At 50.2% G+C, this 14,418-nt stretch overlaps 1 long non-coding RNA gene across 2 annotated transcripts in view; it reads left to right on the top strand.

The window, feature by feature from the left end:
* LOC130839873 (uncharacterized) overlaps positions 1–14,418 on the top strand; it is a 69,790-nt gene that overhangs the window by 14,410 nt on the left and 40,962 nt on the right. The window lies entirely within an intron of this gene.

The following is a 14,418-nucleotide window of genomic DNA, read 5'->3' as shown; positions in this document are numbered from 1 at the left end:
CTTCGTCTCTGCGACTGTTCTTCAACCCCAAAGAAACTTGGAGTTGGAGATCAGGGGACGGGGCGCTACAAGGAGCGGGAGGGACGTGAGCTGCTCACCCCCCCACCCCGGTGTCCAGGGATCTTTTTGGATGACCGCTCGTGGGCTCTTTCCTCGGAGGCCTGTGTGGAGGGTAGATGCTCTTACACGCAGACATTTGTTCATTCAACAAATATTTATTGAATGCTTACTATGTGCAGCCGTTGGGATAGAGGTGAACAAACGGGTACTCCTGCCCTCGGGGAACTTCCGTTCCAGCTCGCAGGCACACGAGCACGCAGAAGGATTCAGACCCCTCAGAAGCACACCGAGGCACCCACAGACATACAGACTCACTCTTAACCTCATCCAGCCACACTACCCTACCCTCCCACCCTCCCAGAGGGGCACAAACCCCAGGTCCAGCCACTCAGGCGGGCTTAGAGACGCACGCGAGTTAGAGAGCCACTGCTGCGGAAGTGCTCACGAACAACCCATTTACACTTGAGCTCGATGCATGTATACAAACACATAACATAAACTCACACACAGCACCCCAAAGGAAATTGGGTCTGGGGAATAAGTGAGGGGCCGTCAGCCGAAGGCTTCATTCCCAAGACCGGTGTGGGCAAGCGACACGAAACCTGACCCCCCTACTTCCTAAAGGGGGGGTGGACGCCCGCAGGGACCAAAGGTCAGACTCCCGCAGCGTGAGGTGGGGTGGCGGAGGGGAGAAGGCAGCCCCGGGGGCTTCAGCGACACTTCAAAGACGTCGGGGCCGGGAACGCTTCCTGCGGGGGAGGGGCAGACGGAGAGGAGAGGGGAAAACCGGCAGGAGGACGGAGGGTGGAGGAGGCTGCCCCCCCTTCGGCGCAGGCCCCCCAGGCCGACTCTTCCGCTGGGACCGCCTCCTTTTCACCAGCACCTGTTCAACCGGAACATCAAGGGGCCGGGGCCCGCTACCACCCCTCCCTTCGCGTCTATTTAGTACCTTTCATCCGGGAAAGGGGGGTGAATCCCCGCCCAGGAGGGGGGAGTAGGGCGAGGGAGAACTTGTCCTTGACCTGGTCTGTGGCGTCACGGATTTACTCCCTTAATCCCGACAAGACTGGAGTTTGGGGAGGTCGGGGAAGCTGAGTTCTAGATTGCAGTCCCCACCTCCCCTTGCTCCTGCACGGGAGTTCGGGCACGGGAATCCGGAGGGCTGCCAGGACGTAGAGGCTCTGTCTAAACCGGCGGGGCAGGGGGGTGGGGGAGGCCTGTCTCTGCCGCCTCCGTGCCTGGCGGAGGGGACTGAGAAGCAGGGTATTGTTGGGGGCCGGTTCGAGGGCTGGGATCCTCGTGAGGACTGCCACGCGCCGGTATCTTGATCTGCTGTGTGAACTTCGCTCATACGAAAAGTTAAACAAGGCACAGACGAGAAATCTCACTTAGAAGTTTCTAACGAATTACCTTTACTGACAAGAGTAAAACATCAAGGAAATTAAACGCAAGAATGTCAGCCCTAGCCATGCGCCAGGCTGGGAATATTTGAATGTTTGCTTTCGAGACCGACCTTGGCTGAGGTGACCGACTGTAGTTTCGGGTTTCGCTGGAGAAGGGTCACTCGAAGACCCGTCAGTCCCTGCGTCCAGAGGTGGGCGACTTGTGGACTGGGGCCGAGGAACCTTTGTTCGGGTCCTCGTGCGGGTGCACCGCCCGAAACTTGTGGGATGGACGGGTGGCTATACTTGTGCGTTAAGTGTACTAGGAACACTGTTTCGTTTAAGCCACCCACAACCCTTTGGGGTGTACGTTAATATACCCCATTTTATTGATGGAGCAACTGAGGTTCGGGCAAATGAAGTGACTTGCCCAAAGTCACACTGTCTGAAAGCGGCAGAGCGGGGATTTGAACCCAGTCTGTCCTCTGCTGGGCTGGGGCTCGGGCTACCACGTGTTCGCCGAATGTCTGTGTCGAACTTGTATAGTCCGCCCATCGCAACTGTTCCCTTCCGAGGTCTGGGGAAATCCGGTGCCCCGCGGGCTGGGCTGGATTCGCAGGGGGTACTCCCAGGGCTGCGCTGTCAAGCTCCTTCTCCATCTTCCAACATCTTCCCGAGCACCTACTATGTGCCGATCCACGAAAAAACGAGCAAGAGCAGGACTCGGCCAACAAGTGGTTCAAGTTCATCGCGCTCTCCTTGGCTTAAAGGAGCACTGATCTGGGGTGTCAGGCTGATCCTGGCTGTGCAGTTTTCGGAGAGTGACTTCACCTCTCAGAGGCTCAGCTTGTCCCTCTTAAATGGGGCGTTAACCCCCGCTGGCAAGGGCTGCAGTGAAGATCTAACGAAAATCCTTTTGTAAAGCGCTAGCGCACACAGTAGGCGCTCAATCCCTGCTCGTCCCTTCTCCGCCCCTCTAAGCGTGCCAGGGCAGCGCGTTCCCGCTCCGGCTTCCCGCCTCCGGCACGCTCGCCCGCCTGGCGCGTCCCGCGGCTAAGGGACTGGGGCAGAGAGGACCAAACAGAAAATTATTTCCGCCCGCTCGGCCCGCCCCGCCCCGCCCCGCCCCGCCCGTCCCCGGAGCCAGAAGGGGATTGTGGGGCCTCCGCGGCCGCCGCCGGAGCGGAGCGGGGCGGAAGCGCGCATCGCGCTGCTGCTCGGGCCCGACCGCGCCGGCCCCCGCACCTCCCGGCCCGGGACTGCAGGCTCTGGTCGGGGCGGTCCCGGGATCCGAGGAGGCTGCCGCCGATCACATTTCCACGAAACCTTGCTCGCTGGTTCTCGGAACCGAGCGGGGGAGGCTGAAGAGTGTTGAGGTTTCGCTTCTGCTAGCTGGCCGGGCGCTTGGTTTTGCCGGTCCCGGGGGCGCGCCCTCCCTATTAGAAAACCCCGGGCTCCGGGAAGGGAGTGCGCCGGCGCCCGCGGGTTTGCATTTTATTTGCGTCTTGTTTGCATATCACTTTCTCCCCCGAAAGCAAATCTTCTGACCTTAGAGGCGTTCAGAGAGGTTAAGTTACTTTCCCTCGGCAACCCAGCCTGGAAGAGGCTTCAGGTGGTTTACCTGCTGGCCGGAGAGCCTGGCATGGCCAAATAGAAAGAGGGGCGCTAGAGTCAGAAAGACCTGGCTTTGGTACCCAGTCTAGTCATTCAGTGGCTTTGACCATGGATTAGTAATGCCTTATCTGGGACCCTCAATTTCCCCATCTCAGATGTGTGGACATAGTACCATCCTCAAGGTTGATGTGAGCAGTGACGCTGTCGAAGTGCCTGGCACAGGGAAAGGTGATTTCCCCATCAAAGGTTATGACTCTGCATTAGGCTTGGGTGGGATGTGAGGGTGGGTGAACAGGTTATTTCCTAAGTCAGACATCCTGTGCAAAAGGGATTGAGGCTCGATCTAAAGAGGAACTGGTGGGAGAGAGGGGATTCCCCCAAGCGTTAGGAGGCCAGTCGTCATGATTATTGTAAGTAGTGACTCTGCCGTGGTGGGAATTTTGGCTTTTCAGATCTTTCTACAGGAAGAGCACAGTGCTTGGTGTCAAATCCTGCCTCTGCCATTAGCTAGCAGTGTAACACAGAGTCTCACTGTCTCTGTTTGCCAATCTGGAAAATGGGGGTAATTGGATCCCCTCCTCCATTTGGCAACTCCAGCCAGCCAAGGTCCCAGAAGGTGTTTTAAGAGCTGTGACTGTGCCCCCATGGTCCCTTTGACCATGTTAGGACATAAGGTACTCCTCTTAGGGAGTTATAATGGGTAGGAAGGGAAGAGGTTCATGGGATGAGGTAGCCATCTGCTCAAACTTTTTCCAGAGCTACTTGGAATCTAGTTCCAGCCCTGCCCCTAACCAGCTGTATGACCTTGGGCAAAGCAGTTGCCCTCGCTGGCATTTGGTTGGGTGACTGGATCTTGAAAATCCCCTTGGAATTAACATTCTGTCGTTGATGATTTTGCTCTTGGGGAAATTTCCAGGCTGAGGGATGACAGATAAATAGCACATTTGCCCTGTTCTGTTCTTCTTTTCCACTAGTTCCTCCTGAAGTCTAATCATTCCTCCTGTTGTAGTTGCCATCAGGACAGAAGTGGAAAAAGTTGTATTTTTCCATCTTTCAGCAAACAATTGAGTCATCGTGGGCAGGCCATAGGAGATACACGATAGTCCCTGGGATGGTGGGAATGACAGATATATAGAGAAACAACTTCAAGATGATAAGGGCTGTGATAGTGTTAAGAACAGTGCTGACGCTGGCAGGAAGGAAATAACTGTGTTTACGGGGTCAGGGAAAGCCTGAGCTGGGACCAAGTGAGTGAAGGAGGGTTTGCAGGCAGATGAGGGGCAGAAGAGCTTTCCGGGCATGTTCAAAGACCCAGAGGTAGGAACCAGCAAAGTATGTATTGAAGTTGTACACTGTGGACACCCCATGCTGGTATGTGTAGTAGGAGAACAGGAGGGAGGGTTAGAGGGATAGGCAAAAAACAGATTAAGAGGATCTAGGCTATTTTGCTAAGGAGTTTGGATTTAATTCTGGGGGCAGTGGGGATCCAGTAAGGGCTTTTATTTATTTATTTATTTATTTATTTATTTATTTATTTATTTATTTATTTATTTAAGGGCTTTTAAGTAAGGGGTGCATAGCCTTATTTGCACACTGGTTGTTAAGTCTGGGATTAGTTAGGGTGGAGGGGGGGAGGCTAGATTGGTAGGACAGCACTTCTCAACCTTTAAAGTGCATGTGAATCCCCTGCGGGTCTTGTTAAATGCAGAGTGTGATTCAGTAGGTCTGGGGTAGGGGTCTGAGACCCAGCATTTTTAGCAAACTCCCAGGTGATGGCTGTGTTGCTGCTCCAAAGAGCACACTTGAATAGCAAGTGGTAGGAGACTTGTAAGGGTCCAGCTGAGAGATGAGGGTTTGACTCTGGCAGAAGCAAAGGGGATGAGAGAAGGGCAGGGTATGAGGATGTAAAGAAGTGGGATGTTAAGACCGTGACAGGGACTGTTTGGCAAGGCAAGACTGGGAGGATGACTCCCAGAGGTGCAACCTGGAGGATTTGCTGGTTGGGGCTCATCTCTGCACTCACAGTAGAACTCAGGAGTGGGGGTGTGGTGGTGGAGCTGGCAAGGAACTGCTTTGGACATGCTGACACTGGGTGTCTGTGACACATGGGGTGGTGATGCTCGGTCGGCAGTTGATTGTTTGGGTCTGGATCAGCAGTCTGGGCTGGAGAGAACCGGAGTGAGAGGGCCAGAAGGCTGTCCTGAGAAGCAGGGAGTTCACATCATGGAAGTCAGAGAGGGACGTTTAAGAAGGAGGAAGTGATGCCACTGAGGGTCACATGCCAGAGAGGTCAAGGGAGGAAACAGTTCTGTGAGGAAGAGGCCCCTCCTTGGTGACTTCTGCGTGGAAAGTTCCAGGCACTAGTGGGGATGAAGGCTGACCACAGTGGGTCAAACATGGATTGGGGGGTGAGAAAGGAGGAAATAGCAGAGAACAGCACTAGGGAGATGGGCAGGTCAGGAGGCGAGGATGGACCCCTATGGTGGTGGTGATGTGATGATGACAGTGGCCATGATAACAGCAGCAGCTCACTTTTGATGAGAGCTGATGGGCCAGGCACGGTGCTAAGCATCTAACGTGCTCCTTACAAACAGCACTGAGATAGATTTGATTCCTGTTCTCATTTTACAGGGAAAGAAACAAGCTCAGAGCACAACGAGTACACAGCCAGAAGATGCGGAAGCAGGATCTGAACACTACTTTTAACCATGGGGTTGGTCCAAATGATCAATAAGGATAGCTCGGAACTCACTATCCCCTTCTCCCCAAGCCTCTCCCTATCTGTCACACTGCTACTGGTTCACTGTCATTGATTTAATCCACCACCATTTGTTGACCCCTACTACATGCCAGATCATGGGCCAGACACTGGTGATGCAGAAAGGATCAAAGCAGGTTGCGGCCCTGCAAGGCGCCCCGGGGTGGAGAGGGAAGGCTGGCTGGTGGGCAGGCAAACCATACCATGCAGTGCAATAGGTGTCATGATGGGGGGGTGGACCATTTACAGAGGGAGTCCTGGAGAAGAAACCCCAGCATCTTCCTGGGGAAGTCAGGCAAGGCTCCTTGGAGAAGCCAGGGTCTGAGCTATGGCTTAAAGGTGACCAGGAGTTTGCTGGATAGCCAGGCGAGGGAGAGCATCACAGGCCAAGGATGAGCGAATGTACCTACTGGTGTGAGAGCCCGGCTGTGTTCAAGGGGTACAAGTGTTCCATGAAGGAGCAGTGCCCAGACTTGACCCCAGGGACAGGAGGTCCCGTGGAAGGTGCTGAGCAGATGCACATGTTGCAAAGTTCAGTAGCCACAACAGAGTTGGTGGTCCGAGGGGTAAAGGTGGAAAACAGAGTGACTTCTGAAATTATTGCAAGTTCTAGAATGTAAGTTCCATAGGGCAGTGATTTTCTTCTATTGAAGTAAGTTGATTGCCAATATTGTGTTAGTTTCAAATGTACAGCAAAGTGATACATATTTTTCAGATTATTTTCCATTATAGATTATTGCAAGATAACGAATGTAGCTCCTGTGCTGTGCAGTAGGTCCCTGCTGCTTGTCTATTTTTTGTATAGTAGTTTGTATCTGTTAATCCCATGCTCCTAATTTATCCCTCTGCCCTCCTTTCCCACTTGGTAACCATAAGTTTGTTTTTTATGTCTGTGAGTCTGTTTCTGTTTCATAAATAAGTTCATTTGTGTCATACTTTGTATTCCACATGTAAGTGATATCATATAATATTCGTCTTTCTCTGACTTACATCATTAAATATGGTATTCTCTAGGTCCATCCATGTTGCTGCAAATGGCAACATTTCTTTCTCTTTTATGGCTGAGTAATATCTATATCTATATCTATCTGTATCTGTATCTGTATCTGTATCTGTATCTATATCTCTATCTATATCTATCTGCCTGCCTGCCTACCTACCTATCTATGCCACATCTCCTTAAACCAATCATATGCTGATGGGCATTTGGGTTGTTTCCATGTCTTAACTATTGTACAGAGTGCTGCTATGAATTTTGGGGTGCATGTATCTTCCTGAATTAGAGTTTTCATCTTTTCTGGATATATGCCCAGGAGTGGGATTGCTGGATCATATAGTAGCTCTATTTTTAGTTTTTTAAGGAACCGCCATACTGTTTTCCATAGTGGCTGCACCAGTTTACATTCTCACTAACAGTGTAGGAGGGTATCCTTTTCTCCACACCCTCTCCCTCTGTAAATTATTTGTAGACTTTTTGATGATAGCCATTCCGACCCATGTGAAGTGATACCTCATTGTGGTTTTGATTTGCATTTCTCTAATAATTAACACTTTCTCATGTGCCTATTGGCATATCTGTATATCTTCTTTGGAGAAATGTCTGTTTTAGTCTCCTGTAGGGCAATGATTTTTACCTGTTGTGTTTACTGATGTAACTCAAGCACCTGGATCAGTATCTGGCACATAGTAGGTGCTCAGTTAATACTTGTTGAATGAATGAATGGGTGAATGGATGAGTGTTTGAACATCTCTGGGAGTGAGGAAGAGGTCCTGGACTGGAGTGTTGGTGGGGATGGTGAGAGGGAATGTGTAGGGGGTGAAATTGAGAGAAGCGGGCAATTGACGGTTAGTGGTCATGGAGTGGGAGGGTGACTCCCAGGTTTCTGTCTTAAAAACTGGACTCCTGAAGAAGGGAGGAGGAGCAGAATTGGAAGAGAGTTGATGAGTTCAGATTGGGCTTGCTGAATTTGAGGTCTGGGGGACCATCCCAGAAGAGGGTTGGGTATGTATATCACTTTAACATTTGTAAAATGCTTTTAAAGCATATGTAATATTCTGCCTACCTCTTCTGCCATATCCTTGATACTCTGAAAAAAATATTCAGAGATATCTTTGAGCGTTGTCAGCAATAGATGGTAACTGAAGACCTGATATGGGGGAGATCATGCTGGGAAGCTGCACAGGTACAGAGAGCAGAAAGCCAAGACCAGAGGCTCAGGGAACACCGGCATTTAGGAGGGGGTAGGGGGGAGAAACCAGGAAAGGAGCGTGAGACAGAATGTCCAGAGACGGAGGAGGACCTCCAGAAAAAGTGGTGTCGTGGAAACCAGGAAGGAGAGAAGAAGGAGGGAGGGAGTGGCCCTCAGGGCAAGTGTTTCAGAGAGGGGCTGGTCCAGCATGGTGGAGGAGGTGTCAGCAGATTTGGTGAGGAGGGAGAGAGAGAGCATGTGAGCATAGACATCCTTCCTAGGGCTGGGTTGGGCTGGGAGCAGGAGGGAGATAGGACAGCAGGGGATGCAAGGTCAGGGAGGTGTGGCCTGCCGCTTACTGGACAGTCTCCAGCACGAGGGCTCAGGTGGACCAGAGGGGGCGCATTGCTTTCCCCAGAGAAGGGAGTGAAAGATGGGAACAGATGTGTGTGTGTGTGTGTGTGTGTGTGTGTGTGTGTATTTTTCTGCTGATAATGTATTTTTTTCTTAAAATTTTTTTTAGTTTTCTATTTTAATCAGCTTTTTATGGTATAATTTACATACAGTAAAATGCACACATTTTAAGTGTACAAGTGATGACCTTTGACAAATGTATAGAGTCGTGTAACCACCACCCCAATAAAAATATAGAACATTTCCATCTCCCCAGAAAGTTCCTTCATATCCCATGGCAGTTATCCCCCCAGCCCCAGGCAACACTGATCCAATTTCTATCACTAACAGATCTCGATAGATTCATTTTGCTGATTCCAGAACTTCATAAAAGTGGAATCTTAGACTATGTTCTCTTCTGTGTTCAGCTTCTCTTGATCAATACTGTATTTTCTTTCTGAAACAGGAAGCAAAGGCATTGCTGAGCTGGGGGCTCAGGTGGAGAGCAGGAGAGGGAGCCCTCCGGGGCCGGGGATGGAAAGGCTAGGCAAGGGAGGGGCAGCAAGTGGGCAGTATCCCCCAACTGTGGCAGAATCGAGGAAAGTAGCCACGTGGATTTGGGTTCAAATATGAGGCTATGCTCAGGGCGCTGAGGATTCAGTGGTGCAGCAGAACTTGGTCATAGCAGGGGCAGGGTGTGGCCTGGGGGCTGGAGTGGTGTGAAGAGGAGGAAGCCTAGACATGGAGATAGACACGGAAGGCCTTTAGGATGGCGGGAGTTGGGATTCAAAATCCTGGAGTCAGGCCTGTCGCCTCCTTCTCTTTAACTGCTGTTGGCCGGCCACCTCGTCTGTAGAACTGAACCGTCTCTGGTATCCTTCCCTGTTTGTTGATCCCAGTGCAGGCCCTTAGCCCCTTGAGCTTGAACCTCTGCTCTCCCTCTTGTGGAGATTCTTCAACCTATCTGCAACTCTTCTTTAGCTGCCTCTTTCCCCTCAGCCTCCAAATGGACTCAGGCCATCTCCATCTGAGAGGCCACCCCCTTGGCGTTGTCTCTCTGTCCCTCTGTCTCCCATCCCTGCTCTGCTTTGTAAATCGGGAGGCTGGACCTGGGCTCGGTCTCCACGTACACAGCTTACATTTACTCTCTGGCTTCCCCTTGCTCCTGCTGAGGTTACTCGGCCAGAGGTCACCAGTAACCACCTGTCGTGGATGTTTTCTGGAGGTCATGGCTGCGCAGTATCCCCCTGTCTATTTCAGGGGACGCCCCATTGGGTGATCCACCCTAGACCCGTGCCAGCTGCTTCACCCACAGCCTTCTCCATCTCAATTGATGGCAACTCGATCTTTCTAGTTGTTCAGGCCCAAAGCCTGGAATCAGTTCCAATTCCTCTCCCACATCCACTCTGTCAGCAGATCCTGCTGCACTGCCTTCACAGTACATGCAGAAGCCGATGACTTCCCACCATGTCCACTGTTATTCTCTCCCCGGGATTACTGCGGTAGCTTCCTAACCAGTCTCCTTGCCTCCATCCTTGCCCCTACCATCTGTTCCCTACACAGTGGCCAGAGTGATCGCCTTAAACTGTACCAGATCACTCCTGGGCTCCAAGTCCTCCAAGTCCTTCCCACTGTGCTCAGCGAGCCCAGGTCCTTACAGGCGCCAACAAGGTCCTAAATGGTCTGCTGCCTCCATCCCTCTAGCCTCATCTTCACTCTTCCTCTTGTTCATGTGCTGCAGCTGCACTGCTTCCTTGCTGTTTCCTGTGCACACCAGGCACGTCCTGCCTCCTCAGTTAGGCTCTCCTCTTTTAAAAAAAATTTTTATTTATTTATTTTTTATTGGCTGTGTTGGGTCTTCAGTCCTGCGCAGGCTTCCTCTAGTTGTGGTGAGTGGGGGCTACTCTTTGTTGCAGTGCGCAGGCTTCTCATTGAAGTGGCTTCTCTTGTTTTGGAGCGCGGGCTCTAGGCACTCAGGCTTCAGTAGTTGTGGCACTCAGGCTCAGTAGTTGTGGCTTGAGGGCTCTAGAGCACAGGCTCAGTGGCTTAGTTGCTCTGCAGCATGTGGGATCTTCCCGGACCAGGGCTCAAACCCATGTCCCCTGCATTGGCAGGCGGATTCTTAACCAATGTGTCACCAGGGAAGTCCAGTTAGGCTCTTCACCACCTTATTCAACTGTACTCAGTACCCTCCCCCATCACTCCCAATCTTCCTTATACTTTTTCTTTGTCCTTCACCTTCTATATTAGTCACATATTTATGCCTGTTTTTTTTTTAACTTTTTAAAAAAATTTATGTACTTATTTATTTGTTTATTTATTTTTATTGGCTGCCTTGGGTCTTTGTTACTGCACACAGGCTTTCTCTAGTTGCAGAGAGTGGGGGCTACTCTTCATTATGATGTGTGGGCTCCTTATTGCCGTGGCTTCTCTTGTTGCGGAGCACGGGCTCTAGGTGTGTGGGCTTCAGTAGTTGTGGCACATGGGCTCAGTAGTTGTGGCGCACAGGCTTAGTTGCTCCGCTGGATGTGGTATCTTCCTGAGGCCGGAATCAAACCCATGTCCCCTGCATTGGCAGGTGGATTCTTAACCATTGCGCCACCTAGGAAGTCCCATGCCTGTTGTTTGTTGTCAGTTTTTCCCTTCTGATGTCAGTGCCATGAAGACAAAGACCTTTGTGGATTTTGTTGCTGTATCCAGGGGCCTAGAGCTGTGCCTGGCACATACCAGGCACTCGATCAATATTTACTGGAAGAACTGAAGGAAGGAACGCTCAGCCTCTGTCTTGGTACCCTGGGAACTGAGATGTGGGCATGTGATCCACCCTCGCCAGTCTGAGGCCTTCATGCTCTGCTCTGAGGAGCAAGTGACCAGAACAGAGGCTGCTGGCAGGGGGCAGGGGGTGTGACGTGCAAGTCCTGTGCCCATTCCCGCTGAGAGACAGCTCTGCTTTTTGCTTCTTGGGCTCTACCTCCAGGTGATCCCTCCCACTTCTCTGTTTTTGCTCAAAAGGCAAAGTCGTTTTCCCAGACCCCTGATTGGTTCATCTCAGAATCACAAAGGCCAGTAGCTCCTCCGTCGTTGTCCTATGAAACCTCTCCATGGCATTTGGTCTCCATGACTGCCCTGCGTGTGCCACTTTCTCACGTTTCTCAGCCGCCTTTGCTGGGGTCCTTTCCCCTGTCCCGAGGCAGGGATGGGGGCAAGGGGGTCCTCTCCTGGATCCATATGACTTTCCCTGGAAATGCTTATTCATGCCTGTAGTTTCTCCCTTGGCCCCATGGTTCTGTGACTTAGTCCTGATGGCTCTCCATTCCCAGCCCGCCTTTCCCAGGTCTCGGCAGACCATACCCATTTAGATTTGTCTCCTGGTTCAGTCCCAAACTGAACTCAACATCTCCCCATCCCTGGACCTGCCCCTCCTCTTATAGGTCCCCCCTTAGTCAATAGCCTCCACCTTCTCTCCTGAGACAAAACTCCAAGGGTCCTTCTCAATTCTTTCTCTTCCTTCTTCTCTGAGTCAGCCACCAAGTCCCATAAAATCTACCTTGTCTACACCTCTTAAATTGAAAAGTTTCTTTGTTTCCCCTAAACACAGCCCTTTTTCAGCTCCAAGCATCCTTGTAGCCAACCTCTGCAGCTGCCTCCCAACTGACCTCTGAGAACCATCTTTCTCGTCACTGTGCCCTCCACATGGTTCCTGGAACCAGCCTCTGGACCACACTCCTGCTGGGCATTGAATGTGCAGGTTCCAGGATCCCACCCTCAGGCAACTCCCTATCCGAGGGGGAGCCCACACCCCCAAGCTCTGGAGACAGACAGACTCTGGCTGAGAAAGTAGACAGCCCACGTACATCCTGACGTCAGTCTCTGGCCCATTTGGGTTTATAGAGAGACAGCACAGCTCTGCGTTTACACTCACCCTCTAACACTCACGGAAAAGAGGCCTTGTCAGGAGGAATGGAAGAATGTCCTTGCTTTGAATGAAACACCAATGAGGGCTATCTTAAGCTAATTATCGAGTCATGCCAGAAACCAAATTATAGACATTGTCATGTTATAAACACCATTTCTCAAGAGAGCGGCTTGGAGACATCTGGGCAGCTGGGAGCCTGACCTCATTATCTTCCCCTCCAACCTGCTCCATCCCCTGCTGCATCCCACCCACAATCTGCAGGAAGTCTCAGCTTCAGCCGGGGCTCCCAGTTTCTCTCCTCCCCACATCCAGTTAGTTGCAGGTACCAGTGATTCGCCTTCAATACCTGTCCACCCTCATGGCCACTGCCTTCCTTTAGGTATTTACTGGCTCTTTGCTGCAACCTTGGGTGAGTGACCAAATGAGTCAGAGCCTCCATTTTCCTCATCTGTAAAATAGGCTTTTTCTTTTAAACACAGGGAAGGTTTTTTAAATACAGGGAAGGTTTCACTTATGCCAAGCACCTAGCATAGGATCAGTTCAAGCTGAGCATTCAGGAAATGCTACTTTCCTATTCCCTTCATGCCTTCCCACCCCCTCCCCCTTGCCATGTCTGATCATGTGATTTCCTTTGCTTGAAAGTGGTCCATAATACCCCGTCCTACAGGATAGAGTCCACATTTCTTACCAAGGCCTTTGGCCCTTTGAGTTCTGGTTCCTGTCCTCACCACTGTTCAGCCACACTGACCTACTTCATTGATTAAAAACACAATCATTCCAAAGTGTTGTCCTACAGATTACATGCTGGCTCTAAAGGAAAAAAAATGCAACTTCTCCATAAAGGGATGGCTGTCCCCAGTGGGACCTACCAACCAGCTGCATTCCTCACCAAGAGCAGAGCTCGGGCACTGGGGACACCCTGATGTAGTGCGTGAGGCAGAAAGCATCATGGCCCAGGAAGTGTTTTTGCCAGTGCAGTCAACCTGAATCTAATGGAACCTGTAGATCTAATTTCCAGTTTACAGGAAATACAGGGTAAACACCACCACGAGGACGCAATCAGAGAAATATAGAAGGTGGGACGTGATGTCTGAAATTTGCCTAAAATGCTTTAGCAATTCAACAACTCAGTGGCATAAGGGGGATAAAGATTACTCAAGATTTAAATGAGATGGGAGAGACATAACCAAATGCAACACACAGACCTTATTTAGATCCTGGATGGAACAAACCAAAAAGCATTTTGCGGGGACAACTAAGGAAAATTGAATATGGGCTGGGTATTAGATGATATATGGAATTATTATAATTTTGTAAGGGGTGATTATAATATTATACTAAGAAAACTTCTTGAAGTATTTAGGGGTTAAACTGTCATGCAAACTTGAAATCACTTTAAAATATTTCAGCAAAAATGATAAATATACTAAAATGTTAATAATTACAGCAGCCACTATGGAGAACAGTGTGGAGTTTCCTTAAAAAGCTAAAAACAGAGTTCCCATATGATTCTGCAATCCTACCCTTGGGCATATATCTGGAGAAACTCTAATTTGAAAAGATACATGCACCCCTATGCTCACAGCAGCACTATTCACAATAGCCAAGACGTGGGAACAACCTCAGTGTCCATTGACAGATGAATGGATAAAGAAGATGTGAGACACACACACACACACACACACACACACACACACACACACACAGTGGTGAGGACGGGAACCAGAATTCAAAGGGCCAAAGGCCTTGTTTCATATACACCCCCCCCACACACACACACACAGGAATATTACTCAGTCATAAAAAAGAATGAAATGATGCCACTTGCAGCAACATGGATGGACCTATACTAAGTGAAGTAAGTCAGACAGAGAAAGACAAATACCATATGATATCACTTAAATGTGGAATCCAAAAAAATAATAGAAATGAACTTATTTACAAAACAGAAATAGACTCACAGACATAGACAACAAACTTATGGTTTGGTAATTTATCCCAAAAGAGATAGTGGGAGGAGGGGGGAGAGATAAATTAGGAGTTTGGGGTTAATATATATACACTACCATATATAAAGTAAGTAAACTGGGACCTCCTAGGTGGTGC

This window comes from Hippopotamus amphibius, chromosome 17 (genome assembly GCF_030028045.1).
Source record: "Hippopotamus amphibius kiboko isolate mHipAmp2 chromosome 17, mHipAmp2.hap2, whole genome shotgun sequence".
NCBI lineage: Eukaryota > Metazoa > Chordata > Mammalia > Artiodactyla > Hippopotamidae > Hippopotamus > Hippopotamus amphibius.
The sequence above is the reverse complement of the archived record's forward strand: the minus strand, read 5'-3'. Positions and strand labels throughout refer to the sequence as shown.